We start from the raw sequence: 11342 nt of genomic DNA, 5'->3' as shown, positions 1-11342 counted from the left end.
AGAAGATCAGAAAGAAAAAATAATAATTGGTCTTAGTGAACCAATGGCCAGGATCAGGGGGGAACTGCCTGGAGTTGTTCAGGGTGGGTGGGAGAGCATTCTCAAAGATTCCAATCTTAGCCTTGTCTTGTGACTTTCTCTCTGTGAGGCTTGATCACTGATTAATAAACAGGGAACTTACCTAAATCTGTCCCAAGGCCATCACAAAGCAGGAACTCTAGAACTGGGGGTTGGGGAGGGTGGGAGGGTGGGGAGGTGGGGGGATGGGGGTGGGGGAGGGTGTTGATAGGGAGGTGGGGGGGTGGGGGAGTCGGGGATGGAGGTGGCCTCAATGCGAATCTGGCTGAGCTGCCTAACCTCACTGGGGCTCAGCTTGCACAGACAGAAAACCACTGGGATAGACCAGATGTGGCGGCATATGCCTGTAATCCTGGCTCCAGAGAAACAAAAGAAAAGAAAGAAGGAAGAGAGAGGGAAAGGGGAGATGAAAAGAAAACTGGATTACTGGTATGGCTTGTAGACTACCGTACCAGCTAAAGACAAGCCTGAGGTTTTGTTCTATTTGGGTTTCTTTTTTTTTTTTCCTCCAATGAGGGGCATTGAACCCGACACCTTACACATGCCACAAGCTACGACCCTAGCCCAGTTCTTTTATGTATTCCACTGTATCTGATATAGGGCATTATATCCAATAGTTACACAATACATGTTTACTTAAACTAGCTTCAAATAGTTACTCTAAGCCCAGGCACACTGAGGTGTTGGAAAACACTGTCCCATTATTCTCTGTCAATTGCAGTCGACTTTTAGGACTGTATCTCCCCCTCCCTCCCTCCCTTTTGGTAGTGAAACAAACACAATAAAATTTACTGCTGGGTGGTGGTGGAGCACACCTTTAATTCCAGCACTCAGGAGGCAGAGCAGGCAGGTGGATCTCTGAGCTCAAGGTCAGCCTGGTCTACACAGCGAGTTCCAGGACAGCCAGGGCTACACAGAGAAACCCTGTCTCAAAAGAAAAAAAAAAATTACTTGATGCTGGAGGGATCCCTCAGCAATTAAGAGCACTGGCTGCTCCTGCAGAGGACCCGGGTTCAGTTCCCAGACTCCATATGGTGGCTCACAACAGCCTGTAACACTAGTTCCAGAAGATTTGATGTCCACTTCTTGAACCCAGGGCTCTGCATATGATCAGCAAGGAAGCACTCTACAGAGGTGCATCCTCAACCCTGTAAAGAAAAGGTTAAGAATGGTTAAGAATCTCTTTGTCTCTAGCTGCTTTGAAGAGTATCAAAGTTTTTGTGGTGGCGCATGCCTTTAATTCCAGCATTCTGGAAGCAGAGGCAGACAGATCTCTGTGAATTTGAGGGCAGCCTGGTCTACAGGGTAAGCTCCAGGACAGGCTCCAAAGCTACACAGAGAAATCTTGTCTCGAGAAAAAAGGAAAGGAAAGGAAAAGGAAAAGTATTAGGATTTCCCCCCAACCCATCCTTCCTCCTTCGGTGTGTCTGCAATTGTTTTTGCTTTAGCAGGTATAGACATTACATAACATTTGTGGGTCCCAAGATGGAATCTAGGGCCTTGTGAATGCCAGACAAGAGCTCTACCACTGGACTATGTTCCTGTCTTAGTTAGGGTTTCTGTTGCTTTGATGAAATTCCTTGACCAAAAAGCAAGCTGGGAAGGGAAGAGTTTATTCTGCTTACACTTCCACAACACTAATCATCACTGAAGGAGGTCGGGGCAGGAACTCACACAGGACAGCAACCTGGAGGCACGAGCTGATGCAGAGGCCATGGAGGGGCGCTGCTTACTGGCTTGCTCCCCAAGCCTTGCTCAGCCTGCTTTCCTATAGAACCCAGGACCACCAGCCCAGGGGTGGCACCACCCACCATGGGCTGGGCTCTCCTCTATTATTCACTAATTAAGAAAATACCTTACAGGCTTGTCTACAACCTGATCGTATAGAGACGTTTTCTTCATTGAGGTTCCCTTCTCTCAGATGACTTTGGCTTGTGTCAAGTTTGTATAAAACTACCCAGCACAGTTCCCTAGCCTAGAGCCAGATTTTTTATATATATTTTTTTTAAAGGAAAATTAAGAAATTGGAATGAGTAAGTTGAGAGTAAAATCAACCCAAGGCCCCGGAGTCCATCCCCAACACCAAATAAGCAAATGAAAATTGAGAATTATCAATAGGGATGGCAGGGCTCATCAGCCATGCGTTGACACCTTGCTGAGACCACACCTCCCAGGCTGTCTGGACTACCTGCTTGAGTCAGGTTTCCCACATCCTTGTTTTATTTTTAGACAGGGTCCTCTGGAACCCAGGCTGGCTTCAAACTCCCTGTATTTCCATCACCCTGTGGGAACTAGGGAATGAACTCAGGTCATCAGGCTAGGCAGCAGGCATCTTTACCCACAGTCACCACATACTGGCGTCTTCAGTGTGTGTGTGTGTGTGTGTGTGTGTGTGTGTGTGTGTGTGTAATTAATTTTTTTTTATATATTTTAAAATTTGTTTTTTATTTTTTATTTATTTTTTTTTGTGTGTGTGTGTTATCTACCCATGGAGGTCAAAGGACAACTTTGGGAGTCCGTTCTCTCCTTCTACTGTGTGGAGTCTGGTGACGAGACTCAAGTTGTTAATGGCTTCACTTACACGGCCATCTTACTGTCCCTTCCCATCTTCTTTAAAGGACCCACCCTGCTCCCTCTGCCCTACCACTCCATATCAAATTAACAAGGTCAGTTTCCAAAAGGCTAGAAGGCCGAGCCTGGTGGCGCACACCTTGAATCCCAGCACTTGGGAAGCAGAGGCAGGAGGGTCTCTGTGAGTTCCAAGCCAGCCTGGTCTACATAATGAGTTCCAGGCCAGCCAGGAGTACACAGAGCGGCTGTGTCTCCAAAACGAACTCACTGAAAGGGGGTGAGGGCAAGATTCTTTTTCAGCCTTCATGACTCATAAGGACAGTTCACGGCTTATTTTTTCTGACCACAACCCAGGTCGCACTGATGGGTAAGTCAGTACATTGCTTGATTTTCTGAAGTAAAACTTGCCAGCTGCTAATCTCTGGTAGTTTTCTGATCAGCTCAACCAGATGGCACTTTCAGTGACAAAATTGTTCAAAGGGATTTCTATATTTTCTCTCTACTGTTTCTCATAAGTGTACATTTTTGCTCATAAACTATATATATTCCTAAAACATAGACATTCTATGATAGAAACTGATGTGGGTCACTGCCAACATCAGAATAGACTGGAATCATCATGTAGACTGCGTTTAGGCAAACAGTGGAATAAAATTATACGTATTTTCCTTAGTCACATTCACATTTGGTGGGACAGAGGGTGAGAAAAGGTCTCCCTGTGCAGCCCTGGCTAGCCTAGAACTCACTATGTAGACCAAGCTGGCCTCAAACTCAGGACTGATCCTCCCTATTATGGCTCATGTAAAGCCGGGGTAGTAGCCCACATCTGTAATCCCAGTGGTTTTATGGTGAGATGGGAGGCGGAGTTCAAATCCAGCCTCATCATGGTGGTGGTGGGGCAGGAGGAAATATGTACCAAGTTGGACGAAATTGTAGCTCTGGTCTTCCCAGTGGACCTTCAGCTTGCTAAGCCTCAATGTCCCTGTGTGTAAGACGGGAATTGCCATGTGTAGTTCATCATGTTGGGAGCGAACCTACAGTCAGCATGCTAAGAGCCCAGCTCAGGACCTGGCACACAAAGTGCCCTGGGAAGCCCAGTGCAGTTAGCCTGCAGCTGGTTCAGATCCAATGGGATGAATACAAGGATTACATTTTCGCGTTTGTTTTCCTCTATATCCCAGGTCAGCTGCGAACTTGAATTCCTGATCCTCCTGCCTTGACTTCCAGAGTGCTAAGACTACAAGCATGGGACACCATGTCCGGTTTATGCAGTACTGGGGATCGAACCCAGGACAAGCACTTTGCCAACGGGGCTATACCTCCAGCCTTGTTTGTTTGAGACAGGGTCTCGCTAGTCGGTTTTAATATCAGCAGGTCACAAAATGTGACCCTTGAAGCCGCACAGTCCTAGGGCTGAGTAACAAGGCCTCTTGGGAAATCACTGCTTTCCAAACAGGAGTCTCCTCCCACGGTTCTGTTTGGGTCTTAGGACAGCCATGAGAGGCTTTCTCGTGACTTAGCTAAGCCTTCCTTCTTCAGACGTCAGAACTGGAAGTAGGGTAGAACTGTCACCTCGCTGCTGCTCGCTGTGTCTTTCTGGTCCTAACCAAGTGTAAGCCATCCTTACCCTGCCCACCCCCTTCTTTTTGGAGATCTCCCGAAAGTTAAGTTTAAAGTCTATTCTTGTGTGCGTGCGTGATTCTGGGGCAGGGACCCCAGGCCCTAAGCAGGCAGGGTAGGCACTCTACCACTGAAATCTACCCTGCCCTAACCGTGGCTCTGACAGGCCCCTCTTCTACAGTTGTGGTGCCCACCGGACAAGGCCCTCAAGGGCAGTGAACTCACAAAAGCAAAGGGAGGAAACACACGTGCCCGGTGTTGAATTAGGGACTTGGGGCGCGTGACTTAATCAAACAGTGAGTGCTATTATCATGTGTTTTGTTTTGAGCAGCATATGAATTATTTTGGCCTTGGTTTCATTCCTTACTAGCTGGGAGGCCTGGGACGGGTCCTTTAACCTTTCCGAGTCTCTATTTTTTTTTTTTTTTCACTTGTAGGATAACTACAAGAGCTCAAAGGCTGGATGTGTAGGGTAGATGGGTGCCACCTACTCGTCCCATGATGGCCCCTGAATGCCAAGCCCCTCTCCCCTACCCGATGGTTTCTCTGCTGCACTCTGCATTCTTGGCCCCCACCCCTTCTTTTCTCCCTCTTTTAGCCCTGATTCTTTCTTCATGTCCGCCACCAGCATGGCTGAACTCTGGTCCTCCGGCTCTGCTGCGGGCTCCCCATTTCATGTGCTTCGGGCTGGTTTTATTTTTTATTTTTTTCATTTCCATTTCTGCCCAGCAGGGAAGAAGGTCCACTTTCCTTCTCCCGGCTCTGGAGGCACGGATTTGTTTGTTTGTTTGAAATCTCCTGTGTTGCAGGGACGGGCCTATGCCATCCCTTCCTCCTGCTGGAAGTCTGCAGAGGGCATCGGGTCCTCCCTTGGCAGCAAACATTTGAAACAACCTCAAGGCAGAGTTCAGAAAGTCAGCTGAAACCAATGTGTGAGCCAGGCTGGGTCTGCGGATCCTCCACCAACTGCTTTGGATTCCTCTACAGGACTGCATCCCCTGGGGGCTATTTACCCGGCCCTCAACTGATACCAAGCCTGGGTTTTACCACCACCCCGTGATAAAAACTACAAATACGGCAGGCAGGTCCCTTGAGGACTGACGGCATCTTTAGATGCCTGAGTCTAATCTACGGTTATTTTCATGATGTGGATTTGTACTCGCCCTCAGGCCTTGATTCTTTCACACCCTTGCAAATTTACTCCCTGGATTCCTGGGCAAGGCAGCCTGGAGACCAACCCAGCAAGGAAGGGGGAGGGTTCACATCCTCTGAGAGCTTGGTGGCAGGCCCTGTGGGCGGAGCAGAGGAGTTCTCCTAACCTCTTTTCCAGGCACGAGAAGAATTCCCCTGGCCCTGACCGTGGGTCAGGAACATGGCTTCTGACTCCATCCTGTGATCATAAGGATTGTGCAGGAAACCAGCGACGTCAGAGGAGGCTTGTATTCATTCATCAAATATTTATTGGGCTTCTGCTCTGTATAAAGCACCCTGCCGAGGCTTTGGTTTACAAAGATGAGTAAGTCATAGTTTCTAGTGAGAACAAAGTCAAACACACCCACATATGATTGCAGCTAGAAGGCTGTGTGAAGGACCTTAGGGGAAGGAGGCCCTCATGCCAAGGATGGTGGAACTTGATGGGTGGGATATGATGTCAAGAAAAGGTGAAGTTTGCAGAACCTTCCAGAAGGAGACCCTCAGGAGGTAGATGGCATAAGGGCCAGGCTAGGGAGAAAGGGGCTGCCGGTTGGAGCCCCTAGAAAATCTAGGAACATGGATTTGAGTGCAGTGGTTCTTTTAGAGATGGTCCCAGGAAGAAGCAGCGCAGAGCTGCCGTTGGGGAGGTGACAGGAGGTCACAGTCGTCAGGCTTTTGGGGAGTCATTGTAGAGCACATCTAAGGATCACCAGGAGGGCAAAGAAGCTGGGTGGGGAGTTGCGCTTCCCTTTTGCCCTGCCTAGGGCAAAGAAAAGCCCCAGGAAGAGCATGTGGGTACTTGCCTTTTTGTCTTTTTGGGTGTGGAGTGGATGTGTGTGAGTGGAGGCCAGGGGACGCCACGTATCTTCCTCTATGCATGTCCACCCTATTTTTTTTTTTTAAGATTTATTTATTTTTTTACGTGTATATCTGTATGTAAACACGAGTTTATGTGCACACACCAGTGTGGTCCCATGAAGGCCGGAGAGCGCTGGATCCCCTAGACCTGGACTCAAAGGTGGTTGTGGCTACTGAGAACTGAATCCAGGTCCTTTGCAGGAAGAGGCGGTGATATGAACCAAGGAGCCATCGCTCCATCCCTCCGATTTACCTTTTTGAGACAGGGTCTCTTTTTGGCTGGACTGGTTGTCAAGAAGTCTCTGGGATCTTCCTGTCTCCTTCAGGTCCCAGCATTAGAGTAACAATCACATATGGAAATTGCAAAATTCCCAGCTTTGTCTTTCCTTTCTTTCTTTCTTTCTTTTTTTTTTTTTTTTTTTGGTGGGGTGGGTGTGGGGGTAAAGGGTTCTTTGTGTAGCTCTGACTGTCCTGAATCTCACTCTGTAGCCCAGGCTGGCCTCGAACTCACAGAGATCCGCTTGCCTCTGCCTCCCGAGGGCTGGGATTAAAGGCGTGTTGCTACCATGCTCGACTAATTCCCTGACTGTACGTGGGTGCTGAGGATCCGAACTCAGGACCTCATGCTTGCACAGAGACGACTTTATCCCCCGTGAGCCGCTTCCTCGACACCCCCAGCCCCCAGAGCATCTCTTCAAGTGTAAAGTAAATGCAGCCAGATGTCAGAGAGGCTGCCACACTGACTGCTCCTAAGGAGAACCAACAGCCTGGACACGAGAGAGGGCACCATAAATTATGGGTTGGCCAGAGATAAAGCCTTGAAGGAATGTGGGAGCCGAGTTCCTGGACTCACCAAGGAGCAGACAGCTGTCACTAAGGGATCTAGGCAGCAGAGTACCAAGTTCAGAAACACATCGGCTGTGTCCGGAAATTCAGATTAGCCCCATCAACATACAGGATGGACCGATTGGCAGCGCTTATAAGATGTAAATGCTTTACAAGTCCAGAGACCTCGGACACGATTACTTGTCTGTGTTTCTCCAACCCAAGCAATTGCTTATAAGCTGTGGTTTCTAGGTTGCTATTGTTGTTTTCTTTTCTTTCTTGTTTTTATTTTTATTTTTCAGTATTTCTTTGTTTTGAGGTAGAGTCTCACAGTGGAGTTCCAACTAGCCTGAAACTCTCTATGTAGACCAAACTGCCCTTGAACTCACAGAGATCTGCCTGCCTCTGCCTCCTGGGTCCTGGGAATAAGATTATTCACCACCACACTCTGACTTTTCTTGTTTTTAATTTTAACTTTTTTTTTTCTCCTTTTTGAGACAGGGTATGCTGGTCTTAACATCACCACAGTCCTCCTGCCTCTGGAGGGTTGGCATCACAGATATGCACTGCCACACACCTAGCTTGGATTTTGATATCATTGTCCTGAGCCTAGCCTGCATTGAAGGGTCTAGGGAAATTGCTGAGAGACAGGTCCATACTCTACCCGGGAGTCCCTCACTCACTGTGCACCTTGAAGGATTCTCACAATGCCAAAGAGCACTAGATTGCCTAGCATGTGCGCATTTTGGAAGCGGCCTGGAAGGGCAGGCTGGCAGGAAGCAGTACTTTGCACCTCCCGTCCCTTAGTCCACAGCCGGACACAGAGGACCGTCTTTCCCCTGCGGTGTTCCGACAAGCCCTCAAGCGGAACTCTGCCTGGCTGTCAGCTCCCTGCAAGGTCTTGGGCCGTCGCTCTGGATCCTCGGAGGTGCCTGGACTTTCCCTCTGCCCTTGGCGGACCTCGCCCTATCTCTCCGTAGACGCACAATCGTTGCTCTGGCTGCCAAGGAGCGTAAGAAGCTATCCCAGTCATTCAACAACAGGACGGTTTTCTGAAGCGGTTGTGTGGCTTTTCCAGAAAAATCCCCATGGAAAAGGAAATATCCTAATGGTAAACAAGGGAAAACAGAAGGGTCCAGAGTGTACAAACCCTTCCTAGAACGGAGCTACACACCCCGTGGTTCTGGACACGGGAAGGTCAGGGGGATCCGGTTAACAGGATTTTACCGTCCGTGAACGTTGTGTGTGTGTGGGGGGGGAGTCCATGAACGTTGTGTGTGTGTGTGTGGGGGGGGGTCATTCACTCCACTCTCTTATTGTAGGTACAACCAAACTTAACTCACAGAGTAGCTTTACTGCAATGATTTTAGGAAGAGACTCATCTCTTCTCATGAAGGACCAAAAAATGTCTTCAGGTAAGACGTCTTTCTTAGAAATAAGGGAAGGTCTATCCCAGGAATTCATTTCACAACCGAGGAAACTGAGTCAGAGTCAGTAGTTAAACGTGTCCCTAGACCCTCCTTCAGAAACTTCCCTCAGCCATCCATCAAGCATTCCTTGGGTGCTTACCCCAAGGGCCATTGCTGGGAGCTGGAGAGAAACAACTTGGTAAGACAGTGTCTGTACCCCAGGAGGGGCCTTAACCCAGCTCTGCGGAAATATGCCATTTAATTAACTAGAATCCATGCCACCAATGCTACTACAAAGGCATATTCAAATGCATCTTGAAGTCTGGCCTTTTCTTTTTAAACAAACAAACAAACAAACAAACAAATAAGACATACGGTGCTAAGGCTGGGGTTATAGCTCAGTGTAGACTGCCTTCATGGCGTGCTTGAAGCCCTGCTTTTAATCCACAGTACCCCCATCAGCAGGAACTGCAAACGCTTCTTCTGCTTCGATCTTCAGCTTACTACCCTGGGTCTATTAAGAAAAGTGTTTGCTTCGGCACATACTTAATGACATCGTGTAAACGCCTGGATTTTACTGTTATAGCAGGAAACACTAGTGTGTGTGGGCGGTCATTCACTCCGCTCTGTTACTGTAGGTGCAACCAAACTTAACTCACAGAGTTAAGTGTCACGCTGCCATTCCGAAAACTCCAAGGAGAAGACCGAGGCCCATTTCACTTCCGGCTGCAACCTTGGAAACACGGACAGCAGGCTGCCATCACCACGTGGAACCAGCGACCCGACCTTAGGAACAGAAAGGAACACAGCAAAGGACGCTCACTATGTATTCAAGTTTGTCGTCGAAACACACCCACCGTGTCCATATTTTTGAGAGGTGGTCCAATGAACCACTGGCCTATGGATGCTTGTCATGGCTGGAGTAACCAGTTGGGTTCAGAGAGCAAGATGTGAGGGGAAGTGACCCTCGGGATAGACGGTAAGTGAGAATAAATTCCACCAATGCCACCATGGCGGCTTCAAGGTTCTTCCTTCAAGAACTGGATTTGGGGGCCAGGCAGGAGAGAGCACCCTTGTGATTCCAGCAGGAGGCGGAGCTGAGGCAAGAGGACGGCCTTAAGTTCAAGCCGGTTTAGCTACATAGTAAGTTCTAGACCAGCCTCGACTACAGCGGAGCGAGAGCCTGTAGGGCAAAATAAATTGAGGTTTGGGCCAGCTGCAATAGCACATATTTGTATTGTAAAGCCGGTACTCAAAAGGCAAAGAAAGGGGATTGCCTCAAGTTTGGGGTCTACCAAGTGAGACCCTGCACCCCCCTCCGTCTCTCTCTCTCTCTTTCTTCCCCTCTCTCTGAAAAAGGGTTGGGCATGAAGCTCAGTTAGCAGAGTGCTTGTCTAGCAGGCATCTCATAAAAGTGAGTGTGGTGGCCCACGCCTATAGTACCAACACTCAGGAAGTGGAACCAGGCAGACAGGGAGTTCAAGGTCATCTTCAGCTACATACAGAGTTTGAGGCCAACCTGAGCTACATGAGCCCCTATCTTTAAAAAAAAAAAAAAAAAAAAAAAAAAAAAAAAAAAAAAAAAAAGGAGAAGAAAGAAAAACAACAACAACAACAACCTGGACTTGGAGACTGAGGGTATAGTTCAGTGATTAAAGCACTCGCCTAGCATGACTGGGACCCTGAATTTGAGTTCTAGAATTTGGGTGTAGCCTGAGGATGGGAGGAAAACTGGACTTGAGCTGGTCACTGGCCTCAAATCCCAGGATCTCTCTATGTAGCCTAAGCTCTCCTTGAAGTGGTAACGCCATCATCTCTGGCCACTCTATGGATGTGTGGAGGTGGGTGGGCTCGTACATTTGTTTTGTTTTCTGAGACAGGCTGTTATTATGTATCCATGGCCAGCCTGGAACTCCCTATGCAGACCAGGCTGGCCTTAAACTCACAGTGACTCATCTGCCTCTGCCTCATGAGTGCTGGGATTAAAGGCATTTGCCACCATGCTTGGCTACTCTGTGTATTTGTGACTATACTTGCTGGAAGAAATAGCAGACACAGCCAGAAACCTGATCTCTTTATCACCCTTATCTTCTAAACCTTTAACAAATGGACCAGCTCCTCAGAAGCCATGCTACATTAGGAACTTTAACTGCAAGGGCTTCTGGGAAATGTAGTTTTTGCTTTCCAGCCTTACCAAGGAAGGCATGTGGAAGTGAAGTAGATCACTTATAATAACTATTACCTCCAGCATTTCTCTCTTACTTTTTATTTTATTTGTGTATGTGTGTGTGTGTGTGTGTGTGTGTGTGTGTGTGTGTGTGATTGAGTGCATGTATGTGCACCATATGTGTACAAGAATCTTTGGAAGTCAGAAGAGGTATGGATCCTCTGGAACTGGAGTTACAAGCAGTTGTGAACTCCCATGTGGGTGCTGGGAACCAAACCTGGGTCCAAGAACAGTAAGTACTCTTAACTGCTGAGCCGTCTCTCTAGCCCCACCTCTCTTTGTAAAAATTACATTTACTGATGTATTCTTTATGTGTATAAGCTCAGGCACCTGTGCCACAGTGCGCAAGGAGGTTGGGAGACAAGTCGGGGGAGCCCATTTTTTCCTCGCATCCTGTGGGTCCCAGGGATCGAACCCAAGTCGTCAGGTTTGGCAGCGTGTACCTCCACCTGCTGAACTCTCTTGCCTGCCCCCCCCCCCCCCCCCCCCCCCGCTGTCTCTTGAGTCACTGTGGCCTTGTCTCTTGCAAGAGTCTGAGAGCAGACCATCTGCCTGGAGCC

This window comes from Peromyscus leucopus, chromosome 10, assembly GCF_004664715.2.
Source record: "Peromyscus leucopus breed LL Stock chromosome 10, UCI_PerLeu_2.1, whole genome shotgun sequence".
NCBI lineage: Eukaryota > Metazoa > Chordata > Mammalia > Rodentia > Cricetidae > Peromyscus > Peromyscus leucopus.
The sequence above is the reverse complement of the archived record's forward strand: the minus strand, read 5'-3'. Positions refer to the sequence as shown.